Source organism: Vulpes vulpes, chromosome 13 (assembly GCF_048418805.1).
Source record: "Vulpes vulpes isolate BD-2025 chromosome 13, VulVul3, whole genome shotgun sequence".
In the NCBI taxonomy this organism is placed as follows: Eukaryota; Metazoa; Chordata; class Mammalia; order Carnivora; family Canidae; genus Vulpes; species Vulpes vulpes.
Genome location: NC_132792.1, coordinates 159,003,655 through 159,018,546, shown reverse-complemented (window position 1 = coordinate 159,018,546; position 14,892 = coordinate 159,003,655). Strand labels below are relative to the sequence as shown.

Here is a 14,892-nt window from a genome sequence, read left to right as displayed (position 1 = left end):
CTATTCTCTGAGAAGAACAATATGCTGTGGAACACAAGGGAGAAACACATAGCCTGATCTTTCCAGTTAAATATTGCTGGAGCAAGAAGCTGTGGGAGAAAATATTTATGGAGTTAGGTTTCTTCTTTTAGCCTTAATTTCTTCCTCAGTGTATTCCCACTGTTCCCATTTCTGCTTCCCTGCATGGCTCCCGGTTTCTGATTTACCTCTAGATGGTATCTGCAACAACTCACAGCAGATTCAGAAAGGCCTTCTACTCTGTAGAAAGACACTGTAGACACAACCCACCTCTCCCCCAAACTGCTTTCATTATTGATTTACTTACTTTTTAATGTTTAGAATGCAACACAGCTTGCATATTTCAAAGTAATAGCTTAAAATCTTCTAGAATTTTTTTTTTTTTTTTTTTTTTTTTTTTTTTTATGATAGGCACACAGTGAGAGAGAGAGAGAGGCAGAGACACAGTCAGAGGGAGAAGCAGGCTCCATGCACCGGAAGCCTGACGTGGGATTCGATCCCGGGTCTCCAGGATCGCGCCCCGGGCCAAAGGCAGGCGCTAAACCGCTGCGCCACCCAGGGATCCCTTTTTTTTTTTTTTTTTTTTATGATAAAAATCTTCTAGAATTAATGAAAAACGTAGTTTTATAGGTTTAAAGGTCAAAACCAATTCCAAAAAAACAAAAATCTACATATAGACATGTTTTAGTAAAATTGAGGAAGTCTAAGACATAAAGGAAATCTAAAGAACAACCAGAGAAAAAGACAGATTACTTATAAAAGAATGATGATTGGAAATTGGACTAACAGCAGAGCTGTCATTAACAACAATGGAAGCCAGAGGTATTATGTTCAAAGTACTGAGAAAAAAACAACTGTCAACTGAGAATTGTTGACTAAAGGAATTACCTGAAGAAGGAAAATGTTCACACGAGGAAGGAATGAGATACAGAAAGCATAGGCAAAAAAAAAAAAAGTGGGTAAGTTTAAACGAACATTGTATAAAACAATTATAATAATATATTAATAATGTTTACATGAGGGAATCAGAGTGAAACAAGAATATTAGCCAAAAAGAACATAAGAAGAGAAGCGGTGGCTGGAGTTAAACCATTCCAAGCTGCTTGTATTATAAAGAGGAGAGTAGATTTAGAGATAAATATGGGGTTTTCTTAAGTATGTGCATTAAGATTTTAAAGGAAACCACCTAAAGAATATAATTCGAATGCAACTCACAAAACAACAAATAGGGAAAATATGGAATATTTTTAAAAATTAGGAAAAAATAATAAGACCAGGACAGGACAGTAGTTACCCCAGTTGGGGAAGGCAGCAGCCTAGGATGGGGAAGAACTCATAAATACCTAGAAGCAAATTACCAGTCAGTGTTCTAGCTCTCAAATTAGGGGAATGTACCTAATAATATAGCCTCAAAATAAATAAAATTAATAGAATTACAAGGGAAAATGGACAACCTCACCAACAGAGAGGCCTCACGTATCTATCTCAGTAATTAGTACTCAGACAAAAGTTATACAGACATAAAAGATCTGTACAGAAATGTCATGATCTTGACCTGATCAACACATACCAAACCTTGCACCTAACAATCAGAGAAAACACAGTTTTTAAACACATTTAAGACAATTACAAAAACTAATCATAGATGCGCCATGCACAAGTCTCAACAAATCAAAGAACCAATGGCGTACACAACATTCTTCTAACCACAATGAAGTTAAAACCAATGTTGGGAGACAATGATCCACACATCTTGCAAAAGGAAGCACTGACTGCTCTTTGTTCTAGAGGATCTTTTCAAGTCCGTTTGTATAGTGAACTTTGCAAGATGGCGACTCCCTCTGGAGCTGAGGGTAAGTTTGCTTACCATAGTAGTTCTCAACTAGGGGCGGTTTTGCCCCCTAGAGAAATTTGACAATGTCTAGAGACATATTTAGTGGTCATGACTGGGAGAAGAGGTACTACCAGCGTGCAGTGGGCGAACGCCAGGGATGCTATAAACACCCTACGATGCACAGGGAAGATCCCCACAACTAAGCGTCACCCAACCCCAAACATCCACAGTGGCGAGGTTGATCAACTCTGGCTTCTTAGAAGATAGAGTGTCTTCCTTTGGAACAAAGAGAAGTCATGCATGCTGTCTATTATAATAAAGGCAATCCCTCCATTAGAGCAAAGAACAGTGATGCTACTGCCCACTGTAACAGTTCCAGGTTTGCTAAGCTCCTTCTCCTATAATGCAACCCATTCCATATGCAGGCGTCCTTCGGGATCTACCCATGGGACTTGGGGGCAAGGGCAACGGTACAATGATCCTCTGGGTATTGCTATTGCTGTCATCATCTGTCCTTTGTTTCTGAACTCTACAAATATAGTGTTGAGTGGAAAGCAGAACAGTGTAAGAATACATACAGGATATGCTATTTATATTCTCTTAAAAATGGTTTAGTAATAGCTGCAAATACAGCAAAAATATAAAAACATCTGACTTCCACTAGGGGATGTAGGGAAGTTTTTTTTTTTTTTTAAATAAATATTTTATTTTTTCATGAGAGACACAGAGAGAGAGGCAGAAGGAGAAGCAGGCTCCATGCAGGGAGCCCGACGTGGGACTCGATCCTGGGTCTGAAGGATCAACACCCTGGGCCGAAGGCAGACACCAAACGGCCAGGCTACCCAGGGATCCCTATAGGGAAGTATTTAAAAAAAAAAAAAAAAAAAAACTCATCCTCTCAAAGAAAAGACTAGATAAGCTACAATCTACAATATTTCTAAACCAATCAGAGAGTTGTAGTCCCAGGACAGCCTACTGGCCAAGTATCTAAGGAGAGGCAGGCACCAGAAGGATGAGCAGAGTAGGGTTGGGGTAGATGCGACCAGCCACTTGTAATAGTTCAGGTAGCATGGTTAATAAATTGGTGAAGGCCAGATGTGGGCTAGTGAGCTACCAGAGGACCGAAGAAATTGGGAATTTGTGCCCTCTTATAGACTTTTCTCTATAAACTCATAGAAAAGATCAGAAAGAGCCCCAAGAAAGTGTTTGTCATGGTGCAGACCTAGGAGAGGGCACAACAACCACAGCTGTTCGGGCATGAATCCACTGGGATGCTTTCCCCCTAAAAAGCATACGACTTAATCTGTAGAGGAAGGGAACAGGAAAAAGAAAATCTACCCCAGGGGGATGGGCAGGAATATTTGCTGGCTCCAGAACTACAAGGGAGGAGGAGCAGGAAAGATGAGAAGGGTACCCTCCTGAGATGTAGAGGCATGATACCTGCCTACACCTGAGGCCTAACCAAACCAGGAACACTTCACCACCCACCTTCCAAGCTAACAAACTTCCAGAAACAAGTCAAAGTGGTATCGGTAGAAGAGGGACAGGAGCAGGAGAACAAGAAAGCCCTCCTCTTGGGTGCACTGCAAAGGGAAGTCCTAAGGCTGAAGGCAGACACTGCTTGGCAGACGAGCACCCACTCTATACCCCAGGCATGACTACGGGAATTTGATACCTGTGGTACACCAAAGGCAACCTTAGCGACAACAAACTTCAAGCCAAGACCAAACCCCAACCACATTAACCCATCCCTTACCCCCATTAAAGGCCTAGGAAGAACAAAGGTATTTCCATTTCCAGATACTAATTGTATATACCTCAATGTCTGCTGTATCCTATACTAGGTCCTATTTGAAAAACAAAAAACAAACAAACAAAAAAATAAATTGAAGTACATGGAAACATCAGAACTAGACACAAATGTGATCCAGATGTTGGGACAGGGAATTCAAAATCATGATTAATATGTTAAGACTCTGATGGAAAAGGTGAATAATAGGCAAGATAAGATGGGTAACTTCTGCAAAGAGAAGGAAACGGTTTTAAAAAATCAAGTGAAAATGTTATAAATGCAAAACACAATACCAGAGATGAGAAATGTCTTCACCCAGCTCATCACTAGACTCAACACAGCCAAAGACGACAATTGGATAAGTCAGTAGAAATTACCCAACTTAAACACAAAGGAAAAACAACAGGAGATGGGAAACAAGGCATCCAAGAGCTGCTGGACAATATCAAATAATCCAGCCCATCCATAACTGGAATCCCAGCCAGAGAAGAGTGCAATATGAAGAAATAATCCCCAAAATTTTTGAAAAGTAACGACAGACATGAAACCACAAAGAAGCTTAGAGACCACCAAGAAGGATAAATGCCAGACAAAAAAAGAACACCTTAGCATATCATATTTTCATTTTTATTTTAGGTTTTATTTATTCATGAGAGACACACACAGAGAGAGGCAGAGACACAGGCAGAAGGAGAAGCAGGCTCCCTGCGGGGAACACAATGTGAGACTGGATCCCGGGATTCTGGGGTCACGCCCTGAGCGAAAGCTGCCCCAGCATATCATGGTTTTAAAAACACAAAAAGAAAATCTTAAAGTGGGGCATCTGGGTGGCTCAGTGGTTGAGCGTCTGCCTTCAGCCCAGGGCGTGATCCTGGAGACCCGGGATCGAGTCCCATGTTAGGCTCCCTGCGTGGAGCCTGCTTCTCCCTCTGCCTGTGTCTCTGCCTCTCTCTCTGTGTCTCTCATGAATAAATAAATAAAATCTTAAAAAAAAAAAAGAAAATATTAAAGAAAGCCAGAAAATAAAAGACATATAGAGGAACAAAGATAATTACGGTAGGTTTCTAGTCAGGAATGATACAAACCAGACATCAATGAAATATGACTAAAGCACTGAGAGAAAAACTTGTTAACCTACAGAAAATATTTTTTATTTTTTTAAAAGATTTTATTTATTTATTAATGAAAGAGACAGAGGCAGAGACACAGGCAGAGGGTAAGCAGGCTTCCTATGGGGGAGCCTGATGTGGGACTCGATCCCGGAATCCCAGGGTCACCCCCTGAGCTGAAGGCAGATGCTCAACCACTGAGCCACCCAGGCATCCCAAGAAAATATTTTTTTAAATGAAGAGGAAATAAAGACTTTCTCGGACAAAAACTGAGGGAATTAAGGGCTAGCACACTTAGTCTATAAAGAAAAGTTGAAGGAAGGTCTTCAGACAGGTATCAGACCTCTCTGGGTATCAGACAGAAACTTAGGTTCATATAAAGAACAGTGCTAGAAATTGAATAAATGCAGGTAAAATAAAATAATCTTTTTCTTACTTTGAATCGCTCTAAAACAGAGGCTGGCAAAAAAATTTCTGTAAAAGACAAATATTTTAGGCTTTGTAGACCTTATAGTCTGTTGCAACCACTTAACTCTGCCTTAAAGTACAAAAGCTGACATTGGCAAAACAGAGAAATGGCTGTTAACTATGTTCCAATAAAACTTTATTTTTTAAAAAAGATTTATTTATTTATTCAGAGAGAGAGAGAGAGGCAGAGACACAGGCAGAGGAAGAAGCAGGCTCCATGCAGGGAGCCCGACGTGGTACTTGATCCCGGGACACCAGGATCACACCCCGGGCTGCAGGCGGCGCTAAACCACTGCGCCACCGGGGCTGCCCCCAATAAAACTTTAATAGGCACTGAAATTTTAGTTTCATCTAATTCTCATATATTATGATTTTTTTTTTTACTTTTTCAACCATTAAAAAATTTAAAAACCATTCCTAATTTGCAGGACATACAAAAAGAGGTGGCAGGATGAATTTGGCCCACGGGCCTTGGTTTGCTGACCAAGCCCTTTCTGCTCTGAAAGCCTACTGTACAAAGCAAAAGCAGCAGCAATGTGCTGTGTGTCCACAGAATATATAAAAATAAACTGTAGCACAACAGCAAAAGGATGAGGAGGAGGAATTAATTTTTTTTATTTAAAAAAAAGATTTTATTTATTTGAGAGAGAGAGTACAGAGGGAGAGTGAGAAGCAGACTCCCCGCTGAGTGGAGAGCCCGATGTGGGGCTGGATGCGGGGCTCAATCCCAGGACCCTGGGATCATGCCTCGAGATTTGAAGGCAGACGCTTCACTCACTGAGCAATTCAGGTGCCCCAGAGAAGGAGGAATTGAAAACACACTGGGGCGGGGGGGGGGGGGGGGGGGGGGGGGGGGGGGCAGCCTGGGTGCCACAGCGGTTTAGCGCCACCTGCAGCCCGGGTTGTGATCCTGGAGACCCAGAATCAAGTCCCGCGTCAGGCTCCCTGCATGGAGCTTGCTTCTCCCTCTGCCTGTGTCTCTGCCTCTCTCTCTCTCTCTCTCTCTCTCTCTCTGTTTCTATGAGTAAATAAAATCTTAAAAAAAAATAAAATACACTTTGGAAGGTCCTTATCTGTAATTAAAGATGTATATTGTAAACCCTAACTATGAAAAAAAGTTTTTTTTGCAATTAAAAAAAATACATATAAATAAGTTCATAGGAAAATTAAAATGTGATTGTTAAGTTTGAGTAACATGCCTGAGACAGGAAAAAAAAGCAAAAAGTAAGCAGAAAAAAATGAAACAAATAGAAAACAGTATATAAGATAGTATATAAGTATATAAGTATATAAGATAGTACATTTTAATCCAACTACATCAATAATCATAGTGAGTGTGAACATACGTTAGAAGAGGTTGTTAGTTGACTAACAGAGCAAGACACCAACTGTGTTGTCTAAAAGATACGCACTTTAAATATACAGACATAATAGGTTAAAAGTAAAAGGATGAAAAAATATATAAAGCTAAGCAAACACTAGGCGAAAAGTTGGAGTAGCTATATTAATAACAGTAAACTTCAGAGTAAGGAATATTATCAGCAATAAAGAGGAATTCTACATAATAATAAAGGGGTCAGTTCCCCAAAACATGCAATCCTAAAGGTGTATTGAGCTTACAGTAGAGCTTCAAAACACATGAGGCAAAAACTGATAGGACCTCCAAGGGGAAATAGACAAATCTACAACTATAATTGGAGATTTCAATACTCAAAAGTGTCAGTAATTGATAGAACAAGTAAACAATCATTAAGGATATGTGACATCTGAACAACACTATCAACCAACCACGTGGCATTCATAGAATAGTATCAGAGTGTGTATCTTTTTCATGAACACATGGAACATTCAGCAAATAGGCCCTAGACTGGGTCATAAAGGAAACCTTACATATTAAAAAGAACAGAAATCATACAAAGTGTTTTCAAATAATAGTGTTAAATTAGAAATCAGTTAAAAGGAAGATATCTGGAAAATGCCCATTTATTTGAAATTTGAAAAACACAGTTTTAGATAATCCATGGTTCAAAGAGGATGGGTCAATGGAAATTTAAAAACATTTTGAACTAGGGGCACCTGGGTGGCTCAGTCAGTTAAGGGTCCAACTCTTGATCTCAGCTCAGGTCTTGATTTCAGGGTCATGAGTTCAAGCCTCATGTTGGTTCCAGGCGGGGTGTGGAACCTACTGAAAGTAATAGTAATATTTTGAATTAAATGAAAATATATAAAAATTTATGGAATACAGCTAGCAAAGTGCTTAGAAGGAAGTTTATAGCATTGATTATTTTAGAAAAGAAAGTTCTCAAATCAATCATCTAAGCTTCATTCTTAAGAAACTAGGTAAGAGTAAACTAAACTCGAAGTAAGCAGAAGGAAATAATGAAGGCATAAATCAATGAAACTGAAAACAGAAAAATAGAGAAAATCATTGAAACCAAAAGTTGAAAAAAAAAAAAAAAAAGAAACCAAAAGTTGTTCTTTGAAAAAAAATCAATGAAATTGATAAACATCTACCTAAACCAACAAAAGAAAGAGAAGACATAAACTGTCAGTATCAGGAACAAAAGAAGGTATCAGTATGGATCTCCTAAACATTAAAAAGAGCAACAAAAAGAAACACTACAGACAACTCTATGTTCATTAATTTGACAAAATGGATGAAATAGACCCAGTCTTCAAAAGACTCAAACTACCAAGTCACCCAAGAAGGAATTTATAATCTAAAAAATCCTTTTAAATAAATAAATTAATTAAAATAAAATAAAATAAAATAAAATATCCTGTATTAAAGAAATTGTAGCTTTAAAAACCTCCAACAGGGGCTTCTAAGTAGATCAGTACATTAAGTGTCTGACTCTTGATTTTGGCTTAGGTCACGATCTCAGGGTGGTGGGATCAAGCCCAGCAACAGGTTCTGCACTTAGCACAGCCTACTGGGGATTCTTTCTCTCCTTCTCCCTCTGCCCCTACCCTTGCTCACGTGGTGTGTGTGTGTGTGTGTCTCTAAATAGATAAATATAAGCTTTAAAACAAACGAACAAAACCTTCCAACAAAGAAAACTCCAGGCCCAGATGGTTCTATCAAACGCCTGAATTCTATCAAACATTTAAGGAAGAAAAAACACCAATTCTACACAATCTCTTTCAGAAAACAGAAAAGGTAGAAACTCATTTTCAGATCCATGTTACTCTAATGCCAAAACCAAGGCATCATAGAAAAACAACAGACCGATATTCTTCATAAAAATCGATGCAAAAATCATCACCAACACATCAGTCTATCAATCCAGAATACATAAAAAGGATAACAGATCATTGCTCAGTAGGGTTTATCTTGGCAGTGTAAGCCTGGTTCACATTTGAAAATTAATCAATGTTAATTCACTATAATAACCGGCTAAAGAGAAGCCATGTGATCATCTCAATGGATGCAGAAAAAGCATTTGACAAAAATCCATTCATGACCAAAAGAGATAAGCAAACAAAAGCTCTCCACAAACGAGGAAAAAGAAGGGAACTTCCTTAATCTCCTAAAGAGAATCTACAAAAATTCTACAGATAACATGCAGAACGGTGAATACTGGCTGCTTCCCTTTCAAGATAGGGAACAAAGCAAGGATGTGCTCTCCTACTACTACTATCCAATACTGCACTGCTGCAGAAAGGCAAGAAAAAGAGAAAAAAGCCACATAGCTGGGAAATACAGAACTGTTTCTATTCCAGACAACATGACTGTTTACAGAGAAAATCTCAAAGTATCTACAAAAAGGATCCTAGAGCTAGTAACAGTTCATCACATTTACAGGATCCAAGATCAATATATAAAAGTCAAATGTGGGTGCCCGGGTGGCTCAGTCAGTTAAGCGTCTGTCTTTGGCTCAGGTTATATCCTGGGGTCATGGGATCGAGTCTCCCATCAGGCTCCCTGCTCAGCAGGGAGTCTGCTTCTCCCTCGATCCCTCCCCCTTGCTTGTGATCTCTCTTTCTCTCAGATAAAGTCTTTAAAAAAAAAAAAGTCTTAAAATCAATTGTATTTCTATCTGCTAGTAGTGAACAATGGAATTTGACATTTTAAAAACAATACCGTTTAAATAACATTCCCAAAATGAAATACTTAGGTTTAAATGTAACAAAATGTATGCAGGATCTGTATGCTAAAAACTATGGAACACTGATGAAACTCAACCCCAATAAACACTCCAGCAGGCTTTTTTGTAGCTATCAATAAGCTCACTGTAGGGATAGGCAAAAGTAAGAGAATAACCAAAGCAATTTTGAGAAAGATAAACAAAGTTGGAGGACTCACACTACCCAATTTTTAAACTTAATATAAAGCTATAGTGTAGTACCAGTGAAAGAAAGACACGCAGAAGAGTAAAACAGAGTAGAGGATCCAGAAACAGCCTCACACCACTAATTTTTAACAAAGCGTGCAAAAAATACTTATAAATACAACATCTGACAAAGGACTCATATCCACAATATACAAAGAACTCTCAAAACCAAATAAGAAAAATAATAGGTGGAAATTTGAACCACTTTTCTAAAAAGATATAAAGATGGCAAATGAACATATGAAAAGATGATGCCCAACACCCTTAGTCACGAAAGAAATGCAAACTAAAACCACAATATACCACTATGTACCTAGAATTGCTAATTTTAAAAAAGAAGAACAAAAATTGATACTACCAAGCGCTGGTGAGGATACAAAACAGCCAGAACTCTCCTATGTTCCTGGTGGGAGTACAAAATGGTAGTCAGTTTGGAAAAGATTTTGGCAATTTCTTGTAAAATTAAATATATACCTATGTTATGACCCAGTAATCATAGGTATTTACCAAGAGAAATCAAAACATGTTCACACAAAAAACTGTAAGCAAATGTTTACAGTAGTTTTATTCACAATCGCCAAAAAGTGGAAACAACCCAATGTCCTTCAGCTAGTGAATAAATGAACAACGGGCTACTTACTGCTCAGCAATAAAAAGGAACAAACTATTGATTCACACATCAGGAACAAACCTTCGATGCACTTTGGCAACTGAAAGAAACCAGATGCAAGGCTACCTACTGTAGGATTCCGTCTGTACAAAACTCTTGAAAAGAAAAACTCAGAGACAGAAAACATACCAGCAGTTGCCATGGGTTGGAGGGAATGGTTGACAACAGACGGCAGCACGAGAAAACCTTGGGGGTGATGGAACTGTTGTGTGTCAAACTGTGGCAGTGGATACCCCTCCCTCCACATTCATCAAGATCCACATTACTGTACACCACAAAGAGTGACTTCTACTGAATGTAAATTTAAAACAAAAATCCACCAAGATGTGAAAGAGGGAACACGTGCTGCAGCAAACGAGTCCGGCTGTGTCACCAGTGAACCACGTAGCCACACAGAAGGGGGTGGACCTTACAATGAAGTGGACCTAAATAGTTTTGGAAAATGTCTTGAGTAAATCCTGACAAACACTGTACTCTGGATGGCATATTTCTCACAGAGGTATGGTTTAGCAATTCTGAAATCACCTTATATGTAACTAGGATTGAATAAGCAAATTATTGGGGCGCCTGGGTGGCTCGGTCAGTTAAGCGTCAGCCTTTGGCTCAGGTCACGATCCCCAGAGTCCTGGGATCGAGCCCCACATCAGGCTCCCTCCTCCACGGGGAGTCTGCTTCTGCCTCTGCCCCTCTCCCTGCTTGTTCTCTCTCTGTTTACCTCAAATGAATAAATAAAATCTTTTTTTAAAAAGCAGCAAATTGGGATCCCTGGGTGGCGCAGCGGTTTGGCGCCTGCCTTTGGCCCAGGGCGCGATCCTGGAGACCTGGGATCAAATCCCACGTCAGGTTCCCAGTGCATGGAGCCTGCTTCTCCCTCTGCCTATGTGTCTGCCTCTCTCTCTCTCTCCCTGCTTGTTCTCTGTTTACCTCAAATGAATAAATAAAATCTTTTTTTAAAAAGCAGCAAATTATTATAGATAACAAGAGTCAAGTTTCTTACTGTTAGAAATACAGAGAGATGGCCAGAATGAATCCTATGGAGCTGGACTGGAGTTGGAGGGACTCATGGTTTTTGTATTATGGATATAGAAATAAAGCTGTGTATGTGCATGAGTTAGTATATTACATACATTTCCTATTTTTATCCTCTGAAAAGGACTAACAGCAGGGACACCCAAGTAGCGAAGAGCATACCTACGAACCAGAATTTTGGTTTCTAAATACCTTTATCCCATGAAGGGAACTAGAGCTCCTTGGAAAAAAGGTGCATTCCAGGGCTTGAGCAGGGAAATAGAAGATGAACTTGGAGCATCTTGCAGTGGTAGGAAGTAATTAAGGGATAGAAAAACAAAAACAAAAAGCAATGTTGAAAGAGACTAAGAGCTGACATGAAAGAGTTCCCAATGGGCAAAGTTAGAACAACCCGAGCAAATAAATACTAGTACTGGGTTATGGCCTCCAAATAAAGACCCATGAATCTATAGTAACATAAATAAGTAACTGAATAAACAAATGAGAGAAAAGAGGCAGCTCTTACAGAATTCCAATTAATGCAGAAGGTATGAGAAAAACAGAAAAATCACAGCCACGTGGCAGTTAGTGGGCAAATGTTTAAAAAAACATGACATTTGCAAAGTATCTGCCCCCACCCCGACCCAGATATTTATTACCAAGGGGAAAGTGGTAATTTTACAGTGGAGAAAGCCAGCAGATACCTCCTTAATCAAGTGATCGACGTCAGCATCACCAGTAATAAATACAGACATCATCTGCCCCCTGACAAGATGCACTGAGAAGGCAGATCTGTGTGCTGTCCTTTCTAATAATGCATAACCTTGGGAAAACACTAGACAAATGCAAACTGAGGGTTTCTTCAAAATAACAGTATCCTCACAAACAAAAATATCATCACAAACAAGGAAAGACTGAGAAATTGTCATAAGTTGGAAGAGATTAAGGAGACGGGACGACAAATAGAATTTGGCATTGTGTACTAGATCCTGAAACAGAAAAAGGAAATTACAGAAAAAAGCTGATGAGATTCAAAGAAAGTCTATAGTTTAGTTAATATGACCAATGTGAATGTCTTAGTTTTGGTCGTGGTGTTACGGTCATGTCAGATGTTAAAACATAAAGGAAAAAAAAAAAAAAAGAAAAAAAACATAAAGGAAAGCAGCACAAAAAGTATACTGAAATTCTATTTCTGCGATTTCTCTGTAAATCTAAAATTGTCTCAGATTAAAGTGATCAATTAAAAATAAATACATGGCAATGCCAATAATCAAATTCAGGATAATAGCTGATTCCTGTGGGGAGGTGGGTGAATGGAATCAGGGGGCCACACACAAGAGGCTTCAACTGCCTGATGCAGGTTTTCTTTCTTGGGCAACATGGATGGTACATGGGTATGTTTAAAATTACATTTGTGTGCCTGAAATATCTCATAAGAACTTCTTTGAAACGTTTCAGACTTTTAAATTGGGTACAGACACATCTGCTTATAATTTGCTCATTCGCTCAATATTTAACAAGTACCTATTATGAAATGCATTCCTGTCCTCAAGAAGCTCAATTGTAGCAGCTACTGAGACTCAATCCTGCCTCTCTCGTGCTGGCTGCAGGCCCGTCTTTCTTACCGTTAGTCTACTCTGCCGTCGAAGCAAGAGCGCAGCCACAGCACAAACGTGGAAGGACGCGGCCGTGTTCCGACGAGTTACAAACACAGGCTGCGTGTAGCGTGCTGACCCACGGGGAGATCAGAGAATGGAGACAGCTTTAACGGGGACTAGCACACCACAGGGTGGAGCTATGACCACGCTTTCGGAACTGCAGACATTTCATCTATGACAACAGACGCGCTTTCAGTAGTAGATGCAGCTGTACCCGCACGTCTTCCAAACCCTGACTCAGAAATGATCACATGCCAATTTCACACCAACTGTCAGAGACTCATCAAAAATGGCAGAGCAGATGGGATCTTTCAGACGGGCATTTCAACCTTGAAACTGAGCAACTCACTCCATTATTCCAGGAAAGACCTAGGGAGAAACCCCCTCTCGGTCTGCTTCTTTCTCCAATTATTTACTGTGATCATTAAAACAACTTGGTTATTTTAGCTCTTATTCTGGGCTCTACTTTAGTATACCAAAATTAGTTTTAAAATATTTATTACAAACTTCAAGTCGGTGTTTTAAGACGTTTATTAAAATCTAAACCTAGGGCAGCCCTGGTGGCTCAGCGGTTTAGCACCGCCTTCAGCCCAGGGCCTGATCCTGGAGACCGGGGATCACGTCCCATGTCGGGCTCCCTGCATGGAGCCTGCTGCTCCCTCTCTACCCGTGTCTCTGCCTCTCTTTCTCTCTGTGTCTCTCATGAATAAATAAGTAAAAATCTTTAAAAATAAAAATAGAATAAAATCTAAACCTAGTTTTCTATTGTTTGCTACAATTGAAAAAGATTAATAGAAACTAGGTGGCAGGCATGAGTGTTCCCTGTAAAACTCCCCTGGCAATCTCCTCCTACTGTGCTGAGTGTGACAACACATAGGGAAAGACCTGGGCTCAATCCGAGCACTCCTGCTAGACTGCAGAGAAGGCACCCGAGCTGGGAATGAGCTAGCAAAGAGGGGGGGCAGGCTGAGGAAACAGCACAGAAGCTCTTGGGTTGTTACAAAACACCTGTGCCAGGAACACCACAGATGCTCCGTGTGGTTTCAAGCAGAAAAATAAAGGAATAAAGTTTGTTTTCCCCATTTTACACCTTCTTTCACTACCTCTCATCTCCAGAGAAGTCTGAACCACTGCCCTCAAGCCAGGCTCTAGCATTAAAGGTAGAAAGCCTTTTCCACAAGAGCAAAGCCTCTCCTAAGCAAGAGGTAAAGAGTAAGGGGGATATCAACTGAGGAGGAGAGAGGCAGGAAGCCTGGGGAACATACTGGCAAGGTTTTATTCAATCTAGTGTCCTGCAGACAGTGGAATAAAATTTGAAATTCTTCTCTTTGGGGCACCTGGGTGACTCAGTTGGTTAAATATCCGACTCGTGATTTAGGCTCAGGTCATGATCTTAGGGTCATGAATTTGAGCCTCAAGTCGGGCTCTGTGCTGGGTGTCGATTCTGCTTAAGATTCTCTCTCCTTCGCCTTCTGTAGCCCCTCCTCTAAAAAAAATAATTAAAAAAAGTAAAATTCTTTAAAAATAACTGGTTTTCCATCTTTTTCAAATTTTTTCTCTACTTCACTAATTCCAGAAATTCACCTGTAACTAAGGCTTGCTTCAGATATGCTGAGTTGAAGATTCCAGAGTTAACCCATAAAATGACAAAAACATATCAGCATGCATCACATATACACAATCTTAAAAGAATCAGAACTCCTAAGAAAGGAACTTATTTTCCAAACTGATACACCATTTAAGAGAAGGGATGTAGGAGACTTTGAGGACTGTACGCAATTCAACACGTCCTCAGCTTTGAATTGCTCTTTCGATAGACATGTCCTTGTACTCGTGCAAGTCAGAGCTATAGACTTAAATACAAATCTCCAAAGCTGATACACAAGTGGCCAATAAGCACAGTACCACATGTCATTAGGAAGACTGTAAATTCAGCCCGAGATACCACTTCACACATACTAGGGTGGCTATAATTTTTTTAAAAGGAAAATAAATGTTGGC

At 39.8% G+C, this 14,892-nt stretch overlaps 1 protein-coding gene across 1 annotated transcript in view; it reads right to left on the bottom strand.

The window, feature by feature from the left end:
• The window catches only part of SHISA4 (shisa family member 4), a 102,850-nt gene that overhangs the window by 21,124 nt on the left and 66,834 nt on the right, over nucleotides 1–14,892 (bottom strand). The gene's annotated exons all lie outside the window — the stretch shown is intronic.